At 41.4% G+C, this 25,765-nt stretch overlaps 1 pseudogene; it reads right to left on the reverse strand.

Moving 5' to 3' along the window:
* Positions 1 to 20,996, reverse strand: part of LOC148543170 (uncharacterized) — a 32,178-nt pseudogene extending 11,182 nt beyond the window's left edge.
* Between the last annotated feature and the right edge of the window lie 4,769 nt (positions 20,997 to 25,765).

Here is a 25,765-nt window from a genome sequence, read left to right on the forward strand (position 1 = left end):
TTTAAGAGGGGAGGGGGCCCGCGTGCAGACTCAGTGCAGGCCCCTTCCTCTCTCCAGAAGTCCCGTGGTGCACTGTAGATTCTGGCCAGAATCTACTGCTCATGAGGTGGGTGCCATTTTCCCGGGGACAGTAGTACTGCGCACCAAGCCGGCGTTGCAGAGCAGCAAAAATCACTGGGAAAATTGCGGCGGCCATTTTCCTATGTGATTTTTGCTGCTCTGCAATGCCGGCTTGGTGCTGCAAAGCAGCACTACGGAAAAGTACATTTAAGGTTATTAGTGCACGGTGTGCAGTGTGGGCCACCTGAACCCAGGGGCCCATGTGCCCCACTCACCTGGCACCCATTATAGATATGCCTCTGTGTCTGCAATAAATTCAGACCCAGATGCAAATCTGTGTTCGCCCGCAGTGCGTGCGAGCGTAAATATGGTAAACGATGCCCTTGCACGTGTGCTTGCTCATAATTAGGCAGCGCCCCATATTCACCCAACTCCTCCTCTAAATAGGAAGCAACAGAATTAGCGAGCGGGCCACTTTTTTTTTTTTTTTTTGTGCTCATAGAGTATTTTCCTGCAGTAACCCTGTCATGTTTCGATTGGCTTCTGTTTCATTTTCAAAACATCCGTTAATCGATTTACATCAATCATTTAATTAATTTGCTTAATTGATGTCCAAATGTTGGCTCTCTTGCCTTTTTTTCAACTGTCAATAAACTTTATTGTTTTTTTGTTTGTTTTTTACAAGTTGCTAAGGTTTAACTGTACGTTTTTGTTTTTGGCAGTATGGTGTTTTGTTTATGTCCAAAGATAGCTTTCTTGTTACCAAGTGAACTTTGCAAATAGCTGAGTATTTTATCCTGTGGGTATTTGTTTGCCCTTAACTTTGCTTTCGCACCTAAGCGCATGAAGCCAAACATAACTCGCAATATTAAGAATTATTATTGTCACATGACTCATGCATTAACCAATCGAAGTTAGCATATTTTATGAAAGTTAAATAGCCAATCATATTTGTTTGTTATCTGTAAAAATTGTGTTGTATGTAAAAAACTTCATTGCCATCATGAGAGCAGATGCGTTCACACGGCGTGAGCTGGCCATTTTAGCAGAAACCATGGACTGCCACTCGGGCACTCTAGCCCCTCCATCCCAAACCACGTTAAAACAGCTTGCGTACGCGGAGGTGCGTCGATGCCTACGGGTGTTGGGGTTCCGCCGGACCATTGGACAATTAGAAAGGCGTTGGTCAGACTTAGGCCGCCATTCTCCTGCCCTACTGGCATTTCTGCAGCTGCGTATTAGGCTGCGAAAGTTTATTTGTATTAATAGTTCAATGTGCTAATCTAAATATGCCTTAATGTGTGTGCATGTAGTGTACAGTATGGTACTACAGTACTTTGCTTTTTTTTCCATTATCCATTTTTTTATTTTGTTATTGTTCCACTCCTCCCAAATTACCCCTCCCACCCTTGCCCAACCCTTCCAAATTACCCCTCCCTCCCCTGCCCAACCCATCCAAATTACCCCTCCCTTCCCTGCCCACTCCTTCCAAATTACCCCTTGCTTCCCTGGCCAACCATCCCAATTGTCCCCTCCCTCCAACATTCACCAATTTACTGGCCTACACCTCCATCTGTTGAGAATTTTGGCTGGTTTGCCTGTTTGGCTGATTTTGGAGGTATTTTTTTTGGTTTAAAATAAATAATGTTATTTATTTTTTTATTTTAAAATTAGACCCTATAGGTGCGTACACACTGGGCGATTAAAGTGGATGACTGAACGATAACAATATTATCGTTCAGTCGTCCACTTTATCATCCATTTTTAACACCGAAACGATGAATGATAATGACGATGCACGTTCCCGCAGGTCATTCGTCATTATCGTTCATCGGGTAAACATGCAGGCCAACCTGACGATATGGTCAGGTTGCTGCATGTTGGGGAATGGGGGAGAGAGCCCGGTGCTGAACAATATCATTAATGATATCATTCAGTGGGTGTGCTCAATGTCATGAACTACATTGAGCACACCATGCTGGGACACACTAGACAATATCGCTAAGGGAGCATAACATCTAGTGTGTACGCTCCTTATGCCTACACTGTTTGAAACTGTAAACAAATGTAATCCAAACATAGAAGTCCCTCTTTTTTTGTGGTGTTTTGCCCATACTTGATTTGTTACCATGGTTTTTTTTAAAGTAAATATGGGTCAAAATGGTAACATGGAGCCACTCACCCTAATTTTTGTTTTTTTTTGGGTTGCCTAAACCAAAGTCATTTGTATATTCTTCAAAATGCTTCCAATATGAGCATCCACATTATTTTATCACAACTTTTTTTAACATTTCAAATGAACTCAGAAATAATATTTAGTGTGACACATTATCCTGGAAAATGACAAGTATTAAATTAATGTTGTAGGTGTGAGTTTACATTCACATATTGTTTTTTTGTTTGGATGTATTTTGTAGTTGTTCTTTTTTTGGTCCATCACAATTTGTGCTTAAACATTCTGATTTTGACAAACTAACTTACTTTGTTGTCCAAAGTAGCCCACTTTGAGTTGGCCCATGCCACAGGCCAACACACGGCTTGTGTGGCTGGGCCTGTTTATGCCATTTTCCCAATTTGACATTTGAATTACTCTTCATTCATAAACAACATAGAGTGGCCTACCCACTCTTACATGGGCCTTTATCATGATGACATGCCTTTTTAGTAAGGCTAATGGCTTAATATCATCTAATGTAATGTTTGAATGGGACGCCCCAAATGCAGATTAGTAGCCTCACCTACCAATTTATAACATGATTGCCTAAGTATGTTAACATCTATTTACTGAGGTTTTAGCCTAAAAACTATTTGCATTCCTGCATGTTTATGATTTTTTTCAAGTTGATTTTTATTCTCCTTTTAATCTAAATATATTATAATGATTGTAAACATGTTTTTTGGTTTTAACTCCATCAACAGATCCCCGGATATTGTCTGCACAGATTGTGCGGGAGCTTCAAGCCGCTCGGGCCCATTTAGGCCACATGGACGCCTGTTTAGCCAATATTGTTGCTTTATTTGCAGCCCAAATAATTTTATTATTGTTTTTTATATTCCAATTTGTTACATTTTGCAAATAAAAAACATTTGTTTAAAATTGACTCCTTCTTCACAGATTACCACATTATGAACCAAGGTGGACCAATATGTTGGTATGTGTTGCATGGTTTTATGACACTTTTACAAATGTTATTTGATGAAATAACCAACAACGTCATTTCAATGGGTCTCATGCCCAACACATTTCTACTGGCTTAAGAATAAAGCAAGAACTTTTAGTTTAAGCTTTTTTTTTTTTAAAGGAAACTAACGACATCTTTACACTACACATCATATTAGCAAAAAACAAGATAATCAACAGGCTATCCCTACTACCCATATGTAGTATATGTACATAACGCATTTAGTAAGCATTGTGTGTTTGTGTAAAATTAGTACTCCAAATCAGAATGGTTGTATTCCTTTTTTAGAACATGCTTAAAAAGCGGCAACCAGATTACCTACAACACACATTCCCACACACACACTAAGGAAATGTATATGTCTGTTTTGTTTTAACCAAAGTTTTTGAAGAAAAGAACCTGGAATGTGCACTAGCTTTATTTAGCTTGCAAACAAAAACTAACACAATGTAGAATAAGACAATTTATTGTGCACAATGCCAAAGAACACATTATTTTTGGGCAAATAAAAAAATCAGGAACTGGTAGAAGATGGAGCATGACAACATGTTGGGCCAATCCATTCCAAGAGGAGCTTTTTCCATGAACAAAACACAAGGTTTGAGATAATTTTTTTTTTTTGGTGGTTAAAGCAAGGATGTTGATATGTAATAAAACAAAAAAAAGAACATAAACATCACCAAAAAAACTCATTCAAACAATGGCAAACAACTCAACATAAATGGCCTAAAACTGACACACAAATTCCAACATATACTGCAGACCAATAAGAAATGTGAAAAAATGCACAAGCACAGCATCGCAGGTGGCGCCCCTGAACACTCCCACACCACCTACCTCAGGGGGGCCATCCTCTGGCAAGGCATCCTTTGGCTACACTGGGACTTGACATGGCAATGTTATGAAAGATCTCACACAGGACCATTATTTTAGAAACCATGGCCGGCAAATACATTAGTTCACCACCAGAGCGGTTGAGGCATCTAAAAGGCCAATACAGAGCTTCACCACCTGCCTGGTGGCAGTAAACATGGCATTATATTGAGTTTGTGGCCCTGGTGTGGGGGCCAAATAAGGAGTCAGCAGCCAGGGCATGCAAGGATATCCACTGTCTCCTGCCAAAATAATAAAAAAAAAAATAACATCAAAAATTTGTAAAAAACAAGTTCATTTGAGCTACACCAAAAAAAAAAAACTTACCCAGAAGCCACGCATCACCAGCTTGTAGATTGTCTATTTTTTTCCAAAGCCCTGATTGCTGAATGACAAAGGCAAAGCATGTGCATTCCCTGGAAACTTGGCATTCAGGTACAGGATCTGGAGGGAGGCATCACATACCAGCATTACATTCAAAGAATGAAAGTGTTTATGGTTTTCTATAAATAGCCTCCTGCACTGCAGGAGGCTGAAGTGGTATGTGAGTACCATCTACATCCCGTATGATGTGTGGAAAGCCTGCAATTTAAAAAAACTGCTGCTTTATCACAGCAAGGGATCCCATATCCAAAGTCATACTAATAAAATTATGGATTTGCTTAAAAAAAAAAAGGAACCATCATGTGCCTTAGGATCTGGTAAAAGGAGGCCTGGGAAATTCCAGCAACAACACCCACTGTGGTCTGGAAGGACCCTGAGGCACAGAAATGTAACACCAACAAAAATTGGGTGAGTGGTAAAATTGCTGTAGGAATGTTTATTTGACTTTCATGATCACTCTCTATTAATAAGAGAGTGTCTAGGATAATGTTGGGTGGTAGGTGGTACCGCCTTAACACCACATCATCAGGCATTCCAAAAAGGGTGACACTTGTTCTATATAACTGGGGCCTTGCATGCCTCCACTGCCTGTGCCTACGCCTAAGAGGATGTACAGGTAGGTAGGGGTGTGAGAGCACTGACACTATGAGCTGACCAACATCTCTCTGAAATGTAAACAAACATTTGCAATGATGTAGATAAAGTAAGTTTTTTGAATAAAAACTTCACTTTCGCATAGTGTGGATTTATCTTACAGGGTTGGAAAGGGGCATCTTGGCCAAATCCTACATTTGGAGGCAAGAAAAAAATAACTTAAAAGACAATCAAAAACTAAACAACAAAAGCCTAACACACAAATTACTCAAACCATTTTTAATTTAAAAACAAGTCCTTTAAAATTTGCACAATTTTAACATATTTTAATTAACTACACATGGGTTGCAACTGGAGATGAGCGGGTTCGGATCTCAGAGATCTGAACTCACCCAAATTTCGGGGATCCTGGGTGATCCTAGTGACACTCGGATCTCCCTGCCTGCCCTGGATCCCTCACCCAAGGCAAAACCTCGAGACCCCGCTGTCAGGTCTTGAGGTTTTGTTATGAGCGGGCTTAACGCTGATTGGCTGAGAGAGCCGTCTGTCACGGCTCTCAGCCAATCAGCATTAAACCCATTGAAAATGCACTAGGAGAGAGAAAAAGATGGTGCCCACCATCCCCTGCTGCCTGACACCGCCGGGCTGCCAACACCACCGGCACCCCCACTGGCAGCATCCCCCACTGCCGACACCACAGCTGCCGGCACTCTGGCACTGCTGCCCAACATACTGAGGACACCGTCAGTGAACCCCACACTGCCGTCACTCCCACACAGGACACAACCAGATCCCCTGCACTGCCGACACTGGCCCTCATTCAGAGCCGCTCGTTAGCAGCAGTATGCTCGTTCCGAGCGATGTTCGCACATCTGTGCATGCGTACGGTTTTTAGTACGCATGCGCGAACCAGTCAGTGCGGCCAAAAATCGTTTGTACGCTATATAGCGAGTGCCTGCTATTTTGAGTGACAGAATGAGGCGTATGTGGGTGGTAACAGGGAAAGGTGCTTGAAAACGGGGGAGTGGAATTCGAACGCAGGCATGCTTAAAGGTCAAAATGGGCGTTTTAAGGGTGTGCATAATTAATCCTGCAGCGTCATTGACCACGTCACTTGGTTTTTTTAAACTCAGAACTGCTCGCAAAATAGCGGTTGAAAAAACCAACCACAAGAATAGCGAGCAGTTCATACGCTGTACGATGTACTCGATTAATCAAATAAATAGCGGACATGACGTATGGTGCGAGCGGCCAGGGGGCGTTTTTATCAAATAAACGAGCGTATGTTTTGCTCGCTCGTTCAGACTTAGAGGTGTGAACAGACTGCAATTTGCGAACGGATCATTTGAATAGCCACCCCTTGTTTTTGAATGAACGACCGCAAATAGCGAACGGCTCTGAATGAGGGCCACTGTCAGCAAACATTCCCTTAACTTTGTGCTACCACCATTTAGGAGGCCACTACCATCCTTGTAGGCTCTTTATGCCCCAGTTTGACACTGGGCCTGTCTGACCACAAGACTTTAAAAAAGTGTAGCACTTTTATCTTGAAAAAAGATAGAAATGCTATACTTGATGTACTTAATAATCTTGAACACATGGGATGAGAAACAGGGTTCATTAGTTATTGAGAATACAAAGAGTGACTACCAGAACATATTAAAATATTTTAAAAATAAACTTTTACTGATTATTGTATTAACATATTAAATATACGTCAGACCTTAGTCAATATGTTATGTACAGTATATTCAACTCAGACACTATGTACTTTCCCTTCCATGTCCTGTCTCAAATAATACTTTTACCCAGACTCTCCTTAAGTTACTTAATCAATTCCAATCTATCCCCTATATAACTAAGTACAGCCATGGCTAAAAGTTTTGAGAATGACACAAGTATTGGTTTTCACAAAGTTTGCTGCTTCAGTGTTTAGACCTCTTTGTCAGATGTTACTATGGTATACTGAAGTAAAATTACAAACATTTCATAAGTGTCAAAGGCTTTTATTGACAATTACATAAAGTTTATGCAAACAGTCAATATTTGCATTGTTGACCCTTCTTTTTCAAGACCTCTGCAATTTGTGGTGGCATGCTGTCATCACCTTCTGGGCCACATACTTACTGATGGCCACCCATTCTTACCTAATCAATGCTTGGAGTTTGTGGGTTTTTGTTTGACCACCCACCTCTTGAGGATTGACCACAAGTTATCAATGAGGATTGACCACAAGTTATCAATGAGGATTGACCACAAGTTCTCAATGGGATTAAGGTCTGTGGAGTTTCCTGGCCATGGACCCAAAATTTCAATGTTTTGTTCTCCGAGCCACTTAGTTATCTCTTTTGCTTTATGGCATGGTGCTCCATCTTGCTGGAAAAGGCATTGTTCATCACCAAACTGTTCTTGGATGGTTTGGAGAAGTTGCTCTTGGAGAATGTTTTGGTACCATTCTTATTCACGGCTGTGTTCATAGGAAAAATTGTGAGTGAGCCCACTCCGTTGGCCGAGAAGCATCCCCACACATGAATGGTCTCAGGATGCTTTACTGTTGGCATGACACAGAACTGATGGTAGCGCTCACCTTTCCTTCTCTGGACAAGCATTTTTCCAGATGCCCCAAACAATCTGAAAAGGGATTCATCAGATAAAATAACTTTACCCCAGTCCTCAGCAGTCCAATCCCTGTACCTTTTGCAGAATATCAGTCTGTCCCTGATGTTTTTCATGTAGAGAAGTAGCTTCATTGCTGCCCTTCTTGACACCAGGCCATCCTCCAAAAGTCTTTGCCTCACTGTGCATGAAGATGCACTCACACCTTCCTGCTGCCATTCCTGAGCAAGCTCTACCCTGGTGGTGCCGCGATCCCACCGCTGAATCAACTTTAGGAGATGGTCCTGGCGCTTGCTGGATGTTTCTGGGCACCCTGAAGCCTTCTTCACAACTAATGAACCTCTCCCCTTGAAATTCTTGATGGTCCGATAAATGGTTGATTTAGGTGCAATCTTACTAGCAGCAATATCCTCGTGAAAAAGAGAAAATATTGTGCTATCAGGTGGCACTGGATATACAAATATAAAGATAATACTTAATCCTTTTCTTGAATGGGAGATTCTGACGTATATCACTAATGTCTATATGGTAGAGATGAAAAAGATGGTATAGTTTTGTCAATTAATTGGGTAAAATAAGTGCTTACCCCAACTCACATTCAAATAAGTGGTTATTTTCCCATAAAGGTTTCTTTATCCCCTCAGTCCACTCAATATTCCAAGATTAATCTCTTTATTGATATACACCAATCACGAGGAGGGTAAAATGATGTGTACCCTACTCATGTGATATAGATGTTGTAGTCCGCATATAAAGGTTTCTTTCAATCATCCCACAGGGTGTTCTTGTGATTTATTTCCATATAATAGATCAAAACTACCAGATTCCACGATCAAGTGTGCTGAACAAGGTAATCGCGTCCATCTTCATTGAAGTCTCAATGCTGCACAAAATGGAGACTAGAATTGTGCCTATATTCTTGCCTGTGAAGCCCTTTTTTTGCAAAGCAATGATGACTGCACATGTTTCCTTGCAGGTAACCATGGTTAACAGAGGATGAACAATGATTTCAAGCTCCACCCTCCTTTTAAAGCTTCCAGTCTGTTATTCTAACTCAATCAGCATGATAGAGTGATCTCCAGCCTTGTCCTCATCAACACTCTCACCTGTGTTAATGAGAGAATCACTGACATGGCAACTGGTTCTTTTTTGGCAGGGCTGAAATGAAGTGGAAATTTTGTTTTTGGGTTTAAGGCCCTGATTCAGAGCCAGACGCTCTGATAGAGCCACCCACAGCTAATGCGAGCGGCCAGGATGATGGTCGCGATGGTCAAGACCATCGCGACCATTGGGCTTGCGACGAGACTCTTGTGGTAGGGTCTCATGGCTGCAAGCCCTAGAGAGCTTTCGGCTCAAACAGAGCTGAAAGCTCTCCCACTGACATCACTTATGAGGCTGCCCCAAAACAGTGGGCATTCCATTGGGAACGCCTCCATCTGGGCAGCCACCCCCCAGACCCGCCCACCAAAGGAGGCATGCTGTCACTCAACATCGACCGCATGCCCCCTTTGGTGCGAGACCCGGAGCGACGGATAGCCCATCGCTATCTGGGTCTCGCGCATGCACACTAAGGAGCCAGCTCCGTCGTGCTCATGCACTCTGGGCCACCATCGACCCAGTTGCGAGCGATCAGCGCTTGCGACCGGGTCTGAATCAGGCCCTAAGTTCATTGTCATGGCAAAAAAGGACTTTGCAATTAATTGAAATACATCTGATCACTCTTCATGACATTCTCGAGTATATGCAAATTGCCATCATAGAAACTGAAGCAGGAGACTTTGTGAAAACCATTACTTGTGTCATTCTCAAAATGTTTGGCCATGGCTGTACTTGTACTCTGAATTGGTGGATGTAGTTGCTGTTAGGTGTCGTGTTGGCAGGGCGACATCCCTGATGTTGTAGACTGAGATATTTTTCTGTGTTATTACAATAAGGTACTGATTTTTCTAATATCTTCATTATTACAAAAGGTGCATTTAAAAATTATACGTAGATATGTGATTTCTCAGATTCAAAGTCGCCACATGGTGGCGGGTGAATCTGATTGGTGCCCCAAATGTAAAAGACCCAATTCAAGTTTTGTTCATAATTAGGGGAGTGCCCCCATATTCGGGACTTATAGGAAAAAGTGATGAATATTATTTACCAAGAATTTAATCTTCGACTTGCTAAAGTTCCTTTGGCAAAACCTTAAAGGATGGGAGTTGGGTCTAAATGGGCGGATGATTCTCCCACTACCGATTTCTACTTTTACTGCAGCAAAGAAAATCAGTTTACATTATTCGATTTCTACTTCTCCACCTCTTCTTGGAGAATTAAGGTGTTTTTTTACTGCGATTACTGTACTTAGACAGACAGGCAGCATTGCCATTAATTGAACAAGGAGCTGTCACATTCTATAAAAAGTGGGGGTTATATATAGAATATCTGGGTCCACCAGAACAAGCATACATATTAAAGATTTTTTTAATCCACTAGTTGGTACTCGTACTGTCAATTATCTTAACAGACTCTGGGCCTGATTCAGAGCCGCTCGTAAGCGGCCGCACGTTCACTCTGAGCGATGTTCGCACATCTGCGCATGCATATGGGTCGTAATGCGCATGCGTCAACCAGTCATGGCGGTCAGAAATCGAGCGCTTGCTAAATAGCGAGTGCCTGCTAATTTGAGTGACAGGATGAGGCGTTTGTGGGTGGTAACAGGAGAAGGTGCTTGAAAACGGGGAGTGGTGATCCGAACGCAGGCGTGCCAAACGGTCAAAACGGGTGTTTTAAGGGTGTGCATAAATGAACAAAGCAGTGTCATCGACCACGTCACTTGGTTGTTTCTTAGCCTGAACTGTTCGCATGATTGCGATAGGAAAATCCTACCACAAGCACTGCGAGCAGTTCAGATGCCTTGCTGTACACGATTAATCAAATAAATAGCGGAGATGACGTATGATGCGAGCGGCCAGGGGGCGTCTTTACAAAATAGCGAGCGCATGTTTCGTTCGCTCGCTCAGATATAGAGGCATCAACAGACCGCAAAGAGCGAGCGCTCAATTTAAATAGCCGGCCCCTTTTTTCTGAACGAGCGAGCGCAAATAGCGTCCGGCTCTGAATCAGGCCCTCTGTTCCTATAATTAGGATATGTTTACTTTTCTTTGTATTGGAAATGAAGAGGGCAGGTCGTGAGGACTTTAAGTTTCGATTTTAAGATCTCTGAACAGGTAGTTTTAATTATTTTTTTTATTTCTGAAAATTGTTTAGTCTAGTTGTATTTACTATTAGTTTGTTTCTCTCATCCATTATATGTAATATTTGAATTATGTTATTACTATGGGTTAATGATGAAGAAAGTCTATCTGCAGTTATACCAATTGTCTTGCCAAAAGCAGAAATGAACAGGGCAGACAAAGTGGGCTGTATTTGGGAGTGTTTCATTTTGGACAGCATATTGGTAGGTTGGCAGTATCCTCTTGCCATGGGCACAGAGGTTTGGTGAGAGTATAAATGAAACAGGGTACCCAAATAGTGGCATAATAGTGGTATACAATGACCTTTCATGTTTGGTAAACAAATACTTTTTAGTCTTACCATTGTACCCCATGTATGAAGAGTGCCATTCATACTACCTGGATATTCACAGAGGTTGCTGCCCTACTAATCTATACTGTCCAAAATTAAATATTCCGAAGTAGAGTCCAAAGAGTTTACCCGAGTAATACATGTTTACATTTTATCCCAGGTAATACATCAACAGAATGTAGAAGACTGAATATTTGTACATAGAAACATCTTATAGTTTATTCAATTACATTGATGTGGCCTTTATTTCATGAGGTCAAGATGTAATGTTATGGAAAATATTATTGTGTCTGGATTGTTGACAGTTGAACGAATGGCTAGTCAGGTAGCTTTATATCTTGAAAACTCCATGTTGACTGGATTGTACTGTAAAACTGTAAGACATAATTAAATGTATATGATAAAGTTAGATTAATGGCCTCCTTTCAAAAATCATGTTACTAGCGGTGATTGCTATGACTCTGCTTTTGGTTTCTGTCACTCATATTTTATGTTACTCCATACAAGCTAATTAGCTACAGTCTATTAGTTTGGCCTCATAATATGCTGCTTCCAATGACAAATACTGTAGGTCTACAAAGCGCTACATTTACACTCTAGGCCCCCAACACAATGCTGTCTGTCACAGTCTGAGCACAGTAATTAATGTACAGATTTTCTAGATGTTTTTAATACACTTTTATAAAGCATTTTTAACAATGAACATTGGGCCTAAATCAGAGACGGACGCAAATGCAATCACAGCTGTGTTTTCATAGGCAATGGAGTGGCAGAAATATGCCAATGTTAGCAAAGATCACTGAGCATAAAGACGACCACTTCTAACTTCTTACCTGCGTGCAACGTTGCATACTTGCATAAATATCGAGAGGCTACTTGTCCTTGTGACAGGTCTGACCAGCCACAGATACAGCAGCTCTCCTCGCACGAGGAGGGGTTTCATGCTGCATATGCAATCGCAGTCTCTAATTTATGCATGCCCATAAAACAGTGTTCTAATGCACAGACACACCTGCATTTCTCTCAGGGCCAGATTAAGGCTTGTGGGGGCCCTGGGGCAACTAAGTTGTGGGGGCTCCCACAAAGCCACACAGAGCCTCAGCAGGGTTACACCGACCCTATGTGGGCAGGGGCAAAAGCAGGATTTTCTGAGGGTATATATACACACACACAAAAAAACCTTACGGTTTCACATTTCCCATTAAGGCTTCATTAGAAACTCAAAAAAGCAATGACAGTCTGATCATTAAGGCTGATGCCTTAATGGCCGTGTTCCTTGCACAATACAGATATTGTATGTCATCACACCCTGTGGTTAAATGCAGATTCAGCACTATCACAGAGTGAGATTGCTGTCACTCACAAAATGGTGTAGCTGCTAATAATAGAATTGTATGCTCATTGGAATACACACATGCAGTATATGCAACTGAGGTCTGAGCAGATGATAGAGCTGCAAAGATGGGCTAAGAGTGGGGTGGATGGGGGAAGAGACAGAGAACTGTGGATGGGGGAGACAGAACGGCATGGAAATGGGGGGAAGATTAAGCAGCACAGATGGAGGGGAGCCAAATTGATGCAGATGGATGGAAAACAGTGGTGCAGATGCAGTTGGATACAGAGTGGCAAGGTTTGGGAGAAAAGAGCAACATTAAAGGGGGGTACAGAGTGGCATGGACGCAGGAAGACAGCAGTGCAGATGGGTTAAAACATTTTGGTAGGATGATGGAACACAGACTAGCACAATTGGAGAACACACATCATTAGGGATTTGGGAAAACGGAGTGGTGCAAATGGGGGGTAAGACAGAGTGTCATGGTTGGGGGGACAGAGTGGTGCAGATGGAGGAAGAAAGAGTGGCACAGATGAGAGGAAGACAGAGTGGTGTGGCTGCGGGGAAAATAGTGGAAGGAAACATAGTCGCACAAATGCAAGAAGACAGGGTGGCGCAGATGTGGAAATTCAGATTGGTGCATATAAGGGAATAAAGAAGCACAGTTAGGAGACCACACAGCTGTATGGATTGGGGAAGATAAAGCAGCATGGAGGCACAGATAGTGTACTTGCATATACATAGTATGATAGTTTTAGAAATTATGGAGCTGAATATGTATTCTGAATGAGATGAATGTATGGAGTGAGAAAGATGTTGGAACCCAGTGGGATTGTTGTGGTGATCGAATGGGAAGATTGTAGGCACTGAATGGGTTGTGGTAACCACATAACTGCTCAGGCCTCAGTTGCATAGACTGCATGTGTGTATTCCAATGAGCACACAATACTGTGAATTAGCATCTCCACCATTTTGTGAGTGACAACAATCTCACTCTGTGAGAGTGCTGAATCTGCAGTTAACCACAGGGTGTGATGGCATACAATATCTGTATTGTGCAAGGATCATGTACATTAAGGCATCAGCCATAATGATCGGAATTTTATTGCTTTTTTGAGTTTGAGTGGCAGAAATTCAGTAGGTTTTGTGAAATTTCAAATCATGTCTAATGAAGCCTTAATGGGAAATTTATACCATAAGGTTTTTTTGTCTATGGAATTTCATTGTTTTTCTTTCATTTATCAACCATATCAATAAGGTGTGCCTCTATTATAATCCTAATTTAGTCTAGTATAAACCAGCTCTGAAAACCCTGCGCCGCATGAAAAACAAACAAACTAGAATTCTTCACGTACCTGCCCGGGGGTCTACGTGGATCCTGGTGGCCTCACCTCCATCTTTTCAATGGAAAGGGGGCTGCTGGGAGTCCCGGGAGCTACTCGGAGGCTCCAGGGCTGCTGGGAGATACAGTTCTCCCAGCGCCCATTCCGGGGGGACACACTGACACTGAGGGGGGACACACATACACACACATACACGCTGACATACTCATCGCTGCTGCTGGAGTCCGGGCCCCGATGCTGGATGAAGAAGACAGCACTGCAGAAGGTAAGTAAGTACTGACTAATTAAGCTAATTGGAAAGTTCCAATTACTTAATTAGTCCACAGGGAGGGTTCCGCTGGGGTGCCCGAGCAAGTCCCACTGATTTTTCCCAAAATTATCGATTTTTGGAAAATCACACTTACTCGGGAGGTGCGAGAATTTAAACCTCCCGTCACGTAAAGAAAGAAAAAAATCAACACTTATTTCAATAGCAAAAAACCCACACCTGCAGATAAAACCTTGCAGGTGCAGGTTTTTTGCTATTCTCGCACCTAATTGAATATGCGCCATAATGTATTTTTGATACAATGCGTGCACACAGTATGCCGGGCGGCGAATGTGGGTAGGATGGGTTTACTAGGCATGCACAAGAATGTCTCACAAAGAGGCTGTGTAGGCCATATATCAGTAGCAGCATCTACACAACCAGCAAAGTACAGCCACACAATACACACAGAGAATATACTGTAATTATATATATATATATATATATCTATATCCGGGGTGCTGGCACTCACGAAGTCCGTAATAAATGTAGCGCGCTGGTGCCCTCCATGTGCCTGGCTCACTGGCATCAGGAAATCATGTAGACAATAGCGGGGGTGGCAGCACTCATAGCGACTTGCAATGAAGAACTCTTCAGTCTCTATTACATATAACTATGAGTGCCGCCACCCCCGCTATTGTCTATAATATATATATATATGCATGCATTTCTCCGTCCTTCTCCTGTTACCGAGTGCCCGAGCATGACACCGACACAATAAATAAAGCTGCACAAATTCAGGATAGTTGAGTGCGCTGCTGCGCATTATGGACCTCATTCATAGTCGGTCGTAAGCGGCAGCTGGTTCGTACATCTAACGATCGAGAATTTGAAAAAAAAAAAAAAAACAATCGCATGGCCGGGTGATTGCAACCAAAGTGACGCCCATACATTGACAAAGCACCTCCTCTAGCTAACGAGTGATAGCAGCTAGCGATTGAGTCGATCGTTGTCTGTCGTTGTATGTTAATTTTCTTCTGATGGTTGCGGCCGCTTGATGCACACGTCATGTTTCCATGCGCTATCTATCAGCTTGTTACTAGCTTGTTGACAATTATGTAATTAGTGTTCGAAACTTTATTGTTCAAATGTCATTCCGTTCATGCTGATGTCTTTCTGCTAGTGAGTTTGTTGAAAAAATATTTTAAACCCGTTTTTTTTTATTACGAATGTTGTGTTGTTAAATGCATGCATACACACAGTCAGATTTTTCCTTCAGAACTGAACGATAACGATTTAAATATCGTTCAGTCGTTCATATCTGAAGGAAAATCTGACATATCTGACATGCCTGAACGATGGACGATGAACGATGCGCGTTCCCGTTTGTCAGATAACGATATCTGACATCTGATGTGTTTGCAGTCAGACTTGGACAATTCCATTCATTTTAATACAGTCAAAAATCGTTCATCTGACCAATCTGACCGTGTGTATGCTCCATTAAAATTAACATTATGAATGTTAGTTTGTGTAATTTTGCATATTTTAATTTGTATTCACACATAAAGGGCTTGAGCCAATCCGAGTTGCTATTATTAATGTTGAATTTTGGTCACATGAATAATGCTTTGTCCAATAGAAATTAGTTTTTGAAAATTATGTTTTTTTAGCCAATCATTTTTCATGTTAGCCATTTATAGTTGTGGTTTACTGTAAAATCTGCCATTGCCATCATGAGAGCAGCAGCATTCACATATTCAGAACTGTTAGTGCTGGTTGAAGGGATTGACAGGCGCCTGGGCCATCTTGTACCCCCTATCAGAAATTCAATAAAGAGGCAGGCTTACACAGTGGTCTGCCGCCGGCTGTGTGCGCTTGGATATCGGCACAATATTGCTCAACTAGAGCACCGGTGGTCGAACCTCCGGCGGCGTTCGCCACAGATCGTATTGAGTCTGCAGGTGCAAATAGGCCGAAGTATGCATTTGCGTTTTTGGATATTATATTTGTTCCATATTTTTTTTAACTGTTTTTTAAAAAAAGCTGTAGTGTATGTTGTACCTATTGTTCAGTTTGTGGTAACTACTTTCCATAAATGTTTTTTTTTGTGGTTTTCTTCGGTATTAACTGTTATTTTTTTTCCTATTGTTATTGCTTAAATAAAATTTGGACTTGTGATTTTTCTATTCTTAGGACAGCAGCACAGATGGAGACAGACACGGCGTAGTGAAAGCAATGCTGTGGAAAATTCCCCTTCTAACCCCTCCCCTTCCCAACCCATCTCTCCCTCCCCACTCCCATACTCCCCAAGTAACCCTCCCTCCCTGGGCCAAAGCTCAGAAAATGGCCCTCCCTCCCCTGCCAACTCATCCCAAAATTCCCCTCCTGACCAAGGCTCTTCGGGGCAAATCACTCCCACTGAAGCTTTAAATGGCCACCTACCCCTGATTGAGGAGCAGCATCTTCGCGTGGACATATTTATGGTCATTTTATTTTTTTAAAATGTAGAATGCAATTGTCTTCATATTTACAGGATGTTTGTGTGTACTTGTACATGTTTTTTTTTTTTTTTATTAAAAGGCTTTGTTGTGTGTTGTGGTTTTTTTTGTCCAATATATTTTTTTGGTGTCTATTCTAGGTAACATTTTTTGGTCAAAAATTTCTAAATAGTTGGCTTTAAGGCTACTTAGCCATTAACCCTTATTTCCTTTTGTAAATTTTTTATTTTATTTTTTATTTCCCCCCCCAAAAAAAAATCATCATATGTTCAACATTAATCCCTGTGGTCTCCTCTAAATAGTAGTCTTTTCTTTATGCTGTTCAATGTTTATGGTCTATAAAATGTAATTTTTAGAATTTACCACTCCAAAAAAAATTTTTTGTCACTGTGTATTTTTTCACATTTTTTTTAGGCCAAACAAATAAAAATTTAATTTGGTTTATATATATTTGTTGGTTGTCCAAAAAAAACATTACTAGATTATCACAAAATACATGACCTTATTTTTTGTATTTGCTAGGCTTACAAATGTGCCTGCCTTTTTTTTATAATATTTTTGGTGTATATATCAATTTCATTGTGTCCCACACACTGTAGGGCATAAAATAGACTAAAATTGTTCAATGTTTGTGACTCGTATTTTGACCAATAATTAATTTTTACAATTTTCTACTCTACAGATCCACAGATGCTTTTCACATTTCTGCGGGAGGAGCTGGGTAATCTGGCGGAAATATTAGCCAATGCTCAAAATAGCATTGGTGAAATATTACAGGCATTGGACCTTGTCGGAGTTTAATTTTTAATTTTTTTTGTGTGTGTTTTCTAAGAAATTTTTGATAATTAACATATTTTGTCATCCTTTTTTTTAGTCAAGACCTGTCTAATCCAGGCGTATAAATGGGTTTTGGCCTTAATGTTTTAAACGTAGTTATTAAATGTTTTAAAAAACAAAACAAAATGGTAACATTGATTTGATATGTATTTTTGTTAACAAAATATTGATTGAGCATTTTCTAAAATATAATACTTTAGCCAACATTGTAAGGCATACACAATAATAGTGCAAAGTAAAAACAAAAACATTTGGCCACAAAATACATCGGGCAAATATAAAGCTTGTTTAATGTGTTGTATTGTTTTTAAATAAACAAAAAAAAAACTTTAGCAGAAAATACAATAGGGTCCAAAAACAAACAAACAAACAAATCTCATGCCACAGAAATGTTGCCAGAACATGCTGAATGTGTTATGGTTAATATTGCTTTAGACAAAAATTTTAAAATTGCACTATTTTTAAAAATAAATTCCTTATTTTTCCAAAACACAGCAAGAAACATGATAAAGAGGTTACATTAAAAAAACAAACACTTGGTATACAAAATGAAAAACTTTTGAGAAAACAAAATCAAGAACTGTACAAAAAGGAGAAACACATGGTTGTTCAAGTCAGCAAAAGGGTTGTCATTTATCCAAGCATAGACAAGGGCATTCACAATGTGTTATTTTGGTTTGTTCATTGTTGTAATTGTGGTAGGGTATAGGGAAATAAAAAGAAAAGAACAAAATTATTAACATGTTGAAAATTAAAAACTCCCTAAAGTCAAAACAGAGAAACAATGACGAACATTACAGTTAGTTAATATTCTAAACAAAATCATTTTGCAATACATACTTAAAAAAATGAGCAACAACATCATTGCATCTGGCCCCCCCAGACAGTCTCACACACCTACCTCCTGGGGGCCATCCTCAGGCAAGGCTTCCTCTGGCTGCATTGGTACTCAACTCCTTATGGCGATGTTATGAAAAATACCACACAGGACCACGATACATGAAACCATAACTGGTGAATACATTAGGGATGGAGACATCTGAACCAACCCTTCAATAGACCAATACAGCACTCCACCACCTGCCTGGTGGCAGTAAATGTGGCATTATATTGGGTTTGTGGCCCTGGTGTGGGGGCCAAAACAGGAGTCAGCAGCCAGGGCATGCAAGGATATCCACTGTCACCTGTAGGGAAGGAGATTAATGTTATATCTGTATTTTTTAATTTCATTTAATTTTTTAAAAAAATCATTTTTTGAAAAATAAAAAAAAGAAGTTTAACTTACCCAGAAGCTATGCATCACCAGCTTGCAGTGTTGTTAATTTTGGCCAAATCCCTCAATGTTGGATCACATATGCATCATGAGAGCTGCCAGGAAATTTTGCATTCAGGGAGAGGATCTGGAGGGAGGCATCACATAGCACCATCACATTCATGGAATGGTAATGTTTTTGGTTGTGATTTATGTGTTCCTTTTGTGCTGGAGGCTGAAGTGCTATGTGAGTGCCATCAACTACCCCTATGATGTGTGGAAAGCCAGCAATCTCAAAAAACTGCTTCTTTACCAAACAAGGGCTTCCTCATCCAAAGGCATACTAATATATTGTGTAATATTTAAAAAAAAAAAAAAAAAAAGCATTCATCACACGCTTAAGGATCCGGAAGAATGATGGCTGTGATATGCCACCCACCAGACCCACAGTGGTCTGGAAGGACCCTGAGGTGCAGAAATTTAACACCGCCAGCAACTGTGTCAGTGGTGTTATTGATGTAGGAATGTGTATTTTACTTTCTAGATCATTCTTTATTATTGAAAGTGTGTATAGGATAATGGTGGGTGGTAGCCGGTAAGTAGTTAACACCTCATCATCAGGCATTCCAAAAAGGGTAACCAATGTTTAAAATATCTGGGGCCCTGCATGCCTCCTATGCCTACGATGAGGAGGACCAGGTCGGTTAGATGGTTGAAGCATGGTGAGGATTAAAAATCTTGCGTGTCCTCACGCAGTAAACAAACTTGCAAAGTCCAGCAAAGAATAGTCTCTTGTACATTACTGCATGATCACCCAACATAAAATGCATTGCTATTATGTAAAGACAGATATGTACATGCATACAGTAACCTAACATCATAAGAGCAATACACCTCTGTTGCGTTTTCTAATCCTACATACTGTATAGCCTGCTGCAACATGAAAGTGAACTCCTCATCGCTTATAGTGGTGTATTCACTATCTGGGCCATGTTTCTCTGGGTAAAGATATGTCTCAACCTCTTTAGCTAGACTAATGGTTTCTACATGGACATTAGATTCAGACTGTGACATAACCAAATCTGGGCTACTGGGTTTAAGGGGCCCCGATCCCTCTGCTGTGGCCATGTACATCACTTCTTCAGTGTCCCTTTTCTGGTCAGTGGTACTTGAATCTGCTCAACTGGGGTCAGCCGTACTGGAATCGGTACATTCCATTTTCAGTCTGCTCTCACGTACCAGCTCTGGAGGGGGTTGTGGCCTAACTACATCCTGCAGGCTTGGTTGCACCATTTCAGTAGGTTCCTTCATGTCCTGTTCATCTGTTCGCCCCAAGGATTCACTTTGCTCTGGGACATTAGGATCTTGATGTCTGTGTTCAGCTGGTATCATCTGGTGATATGGTAGGTGCCGATACCTTCTTGTAAGAATGTGGAAGACCATCGTTCTGTCAGTTGCACTATCAACTGCTCTTGTCCTTTCTCCACCATCGCTGTATTGATCATGTTGCTTAGTATTACGTAGAGTATCTCCATGACATGTATAGCGCCAATGTTGCTTGCGATCTGTTGCAAATTTGCTGCCTCATACTGGAACACCACCTGAACCAGACACGTTAATGGCATTTATGCCTTTTCCATTCGCCAATTCAAACTCTACCATTTTGCCACTTTTCAGGCTTCAGAAACACTTTTCAGGGATGGTCTTCTTAATGGCTGTATAATGCACATATACCCTTCTTTTAGTATCTGTTCTTTTTATGAATCCTTAACCATGTGGTACACTGAACCACATGATATGACCCAAAAGTCTTCTTGGGCTGATTCGCTTATCGCATACGATACATTAGACACTGTAGCTTGGTCCTGTCTTACTGCAATTGGACCTACATCTCTTGTTGAGGGCTGTCGACAGTTCCGCTCAATGTGACCGCTTTGTTTGCATCGTTGACATATAGGTCTCCCTCGAGTGTCGAATTGATTCATTACTCACCTTCCAGTCTCTATGGAAACATCCCATCGGGGTTGGTTTTGCACTCTGCGGTCTGGATACCACTCCTCACATCTGGTTACAGCCCGTTTCTATCTAAGGTCACTTATCTCCTTTCTCATCTCAGTGAGCCACTGGTTGAGTCCTGCAACCCTGTCAGTCATTTCCCTGATCCTGTTGTCATCTGCAGCTGGGTTGCCTTCTCGCAGTTCCATGGTTGATCCTGTTCGTAGACACCAAAATGTAACACCCCCAATTTGGTGGGATGTCACTGAGTGTACCTACTTTTCCTCTGGAACCTGCTTGCGTGTGGATCAGTGCAGTTCCTCTTTTAGGCTCCTCCTATCACAGCAGAGAGACAGGAGTCCCCCCAGAACCCAGCACAGTAATTACACCCTTTGAAAGTGACGCTAGTTTTATTGTGCAGGAGCACTTTGCCATACTGGTAGTGAATACATTTGAACATGCGAGAATCATTTAATAACCATTTCATAGTAACTAGAATTGTCTTCAAACACTCATTAATGCATTCTATAGTCATCACAGTAATGTATTACAATACTTGCTACTCGTTTACTAACTGATAAATAAGTACCTTAAACTCAACTAACGAACTCTCTATGCATGACAATATGTCTCACACACAAGTATTTCAGTATAAAGCATTATTTGCAAATCATCAATATAGAGCACAATTTTGCTATTCGTCCTGCGCAGGCTGTTGTTGGTGCACATGTTGTAAAGGGAGACTGAATGAATTGTAATATACTGAGATGTAAGAACACTGTAATCCTGAGAGACTGTTCAAGTGATACCATGTTAGCAATTTAACTTGTGCAATGTCAACTACACAGACTGGTAATTGTGCAGTATCTCCATGTACTATAGGGGACCAATGCTATATCATCACTGAGTGCTGTCTTGGAACAAAGCAGAGTGCTGGGGTTCAGATCTCACCACAGAAATGTTGCATTTCTTATCATAGACGGCTGGGCTGGAGCTGTCTGGGCTGTCTTTCACAGCTGGGGTTCACTGTGTCTGTCTCCTGGCTTACCCCAGGTACTGGCAGTGCAGCTCCCTGGTCTGTCCCTTTGGAAGGTGTCCCAGCTCAGAGCCACCTCAATCAGCTGTTGATAACTACAGACCTGCAGCTCCCTCACACTGCCATTTTCCTGCTGCTTCCAGCCTCTTACCACCTAGTTTCACTTTCAGCTCTGCACTGAAGCACACACTGTCTGGTCTCCTGGGTACTAAAGTCTCTGCTTACTGCACTTCCAGAACATTCCCCAGCACAGGGCAGCATATAAAAGTCCAAGAATTTGGGGGTCCTTATGGGGTATCACATATATATACATTCTAACACATCCACAGTATGCACACAATAACACATACACACAGAATATACACACAAACACATCCATACACATATATACACACAATAAACCAGTACACAACACATACACTTACATTTTTATGCTGCAGGTTGGTAATGGGGACGGGCACCTCACATCATTAGGCCCCATCTCCTCAAGCTGTATTTCCACGATTTGCAGGTAATATGGGGCGGGACTTGCCGTATTGGCTTTGCCCCCACTTTGCCAGCTATAAGCGGGGGGATTTGTCCATCAGGGGGGTTTCTAAGTAGTCAGAAACCCCCCTGCTTGTGCTAGTTGGGGGGCCCCTCTGTGTGTGGGGAGCCCCATACGACTGCCCCTGTCACCCACCCTTAATACGGCTCTGGTTTCTCTTACCACCCCCCTGTTACCACCCCCAATCACTGTCCACCTGTCACTTATTTTGCAATGGATTCCTATGTGAATCCGTAATCACAATGTGATCGCTGCACATGCATAGTGTGGCTTATACTCATGCACGTTGCCAAACAGACACTCAATTGGCGTACATAATTGCCATTGCGTTCATCTCTGAATCAGGCCCACTGTATTTAGAGCATTTAATTAAAAAGAGTTCTCTACATTTGTTAAATTATTGTTGCTTATTAAGAAATTACTCTTCTACTTTTCTGTGTGTTAAAGGAATGATAAAACATTCTATATTAGGAATAATTTTTATCATGATTCTCTAGGAACTTGTGAAACGAGAAGTGTTTGCATGCCATGAAAGTAAATATTGTGAAAGTGTTGGTTTTATATTAATTTACAAGCACATAAATGTAATTCTGATTCATACTAATGGTAAATAGCTATAATAACTGTAAATATAACTTCTAATATAGAAAAATACACTAGCAACTTCAATGTATGTATGACCATATCTGAAAGCTAAGACATTTAATGATGTCTCTGAATAACATGACCCCTACTATTGATAATAAGAAAATTAGTAGTGTGAACACATATCTCTTTGATGATTTAGAATAATTCATCCAATTATCCAACAGGAAATATACCATCAAGAACAAAAAGCTCTGATCTGGTAGATGCCACTTAGCTTCCTATTGTAGTTATCTGTGTTAAATTTATTGATGAGAAAAGTTCTTTAGGGGCTGAAATTGAGTTAACAGTTGGTCTGTTGTATTTTGTTTCTTCTGCAGATTTTCTAATGGCACATGATTGCAGAATGGGATGCATTATAAATTCAACAGGCCCTATGGCCAGAGAGGCAACATGGGGTTTCTGAAATGGGCAAAGTACAATAAAGGCATGTTCATGCAAAATAATCTTAACCAGATAAACAGTTATTTGCATGTAACCTCTGGGGAAGCTGCAGCTTGACTTAAGCATCCAGGGGCTTCTAATAACTTTTGCCTCAGTAAAAAGAGATGGACACTGTATTTTACCAGTTCAGGGAGAGAAACTACATTTGCCATAAGGCTGCTGTGAAAAAGGGGCAGGGCCAAATGAGCATCAGACAGGGTAGAGATGGCCATCAGTGGGGGGTCCATTGATGGTTCCATCGGTGATTAGCACTGATTGCACCAAAAATATCTATGGTGAACCATCGATAGTTTGCACCCCTTGATGGCCAGTACTTCTGGGGACCCGGCAGACCCCAAGCAAGAAATGGGGGCAGGGTTTAACAGTTGCCATGGGGTGGGGCTAAGCTACATCCCTTAAAAAAAAAAAATTGGGCCCCACTCTGCCATCGATGGCTGAGAACAATTGGCTTTCTGCCATTGATAGCAAAACCATCAACCATCAGCAGTTAACCATCAATGATTGTTAACTATCGATGGTTGATGGTCATCCCTAAAACAGGGTGTTATGCAAACTTTATATGAGAAGTGACAGCTATGGGAATCTGCAGCATAGGCCCTCATTCAGAGCCGCTCATAAGCGGATGTTCGCTCGTAGCGATCCGATGTTGTACAACCACGCATGCATCGGTGTAACAGTGCGCATGTGCGTACGGCTGATTGCGATCATTTTTCAGTCATTCGTCGAACAGCAAACAGGAAGTGACATGTCAAATGTGATTGACAGAACTGTCCGTTTTGGGGGTGGAGATGGGAAAACGCAGGCGTGTCGAGGCGTTTGTTGGGCGTACATAAATTATCTGATGCGAGCGGCCAATGTGAACGGAACAAGTCATACGTCACTGGCTGACCCAATTTTCAGTAAGACTGCTCGCTCAGCCTATGGTCTGGTATAGTCTACCGCAATGATGATGGTCTCTTGGGCCTTCTCCGGGCTCATCGATGGTGTGGTGATGTATCATTTGCGGCCACATAAACAATCATCTTGTAATTGTTAATCTGCTTGTAAGGTGTTTTGTTAATAGCCTTTTTTTAGTTTCTAAAATCTGAACGCAGGTGAACTACTCAGCTGCTAATTGCTGCCTAATACAATCAATTAGCAGATTATTTTTTTTTTTGGTTTTATTTATTTTTGTGGGGGTTTGTAGTTCAACAATACTGTATGCATGTTTTTTTGATAAGCAAATATTTTATGGCCAAAGAAACCATTTTTTGGTTTCCTATTTTGTTTTGGTTTTTAAAACTCTTTTTTTTTTTTAAAACTCTTGATTGTTTAGAATTTAAAAAATGTTTTTCTTTTCGTTGTCTTGTTTGTCATTTTGTTGTCTGGATTACCTTTAAACCAGTTTTGAAAGAAATAAACAAGAGAATTGATCAGTTTGTCTTTTTTTTATTATTTTTTACTCAGAAATAATGTAAAAAACTTAAAAAAAACATAAATTGTTTTTTTGCCCACAAAAAATTTCATACACAAACCAATAAAATTATTAAAAACAATTCACAAGAAAGGAGAGGGAGGTTTTGGCCATTAAGGAATATGGGGCAAACACAGAAATGGATTGTGGGGAAATTAGCAAGTGCTGTTATCGCCTTTTCGGGCATTTGGGTGGGGTGGGGAGTGAGCTGGTCCGGGTCCGGGATGTCCTTCACCTGGCCTGTCCAGAGGCAGATGTTGTGGCCTCTGGACTAGGCATAGGGTTAGGCACATTTGGAGGGATGGCTGTTGTTGTGCCAGAGGTGGAGGGTCCTGATGTTCCGACAGGAAGGGAGGCCGGCTCCAACATGTGGTGGCGAACGAGCTGCTCCAGGGCATTAGCAATTCGCACGTTGGCCGCAGAATTTGCCTCAAGGGCGTCCGCCACCCATAACAGATTGGCGTCCTGCCTCAGCATAATCTCGGTCTGTTGATCCGTTTTGAAATTGAGATCAGTGAGGAGGACTACTGCCTGCGAGGGGGAAGGCCTTGATCTGTCTTCCACAGGGTCCCCAGCCAGATCTACTGCTTCCTCCCCTGCAGAGCCAGAAGAAATTCTGCGGCCAACGCTCACCTCTGGAGCAGACTCATCCGCCTGTGTCTCTGTGAGAAAAAAGAGAAAAGAGTCAAATTAGAATCTAGATATGTTCTCAAAAACATTTCAGAGTTGTTAACATTCCAACATTTACCTGGGTCAACATGAGGAGCCGCAAAGTCTGGCATGTCGGTATCCATGTTCGACACGCCAAACACCTCCTCATCCTGCACACACCCCTGTGCCAGCTCCTCCAAAT

Source organism: Taudactylus pleione, unplaced genomic scaffold (assembly GCF_031769625.1).
Source record: "Taudactylus pleione unplaced genomic scaffold, aTauple2 ptg000006l, whole genome shotgun sequence".
In the NCBI taxonomy this organism is placed as follows: Eukaryota; Metazoa; Chordata; class Amphibia; order Anura; family Myobatrachidae; genus Taudactylus; species Taudactylus pleione.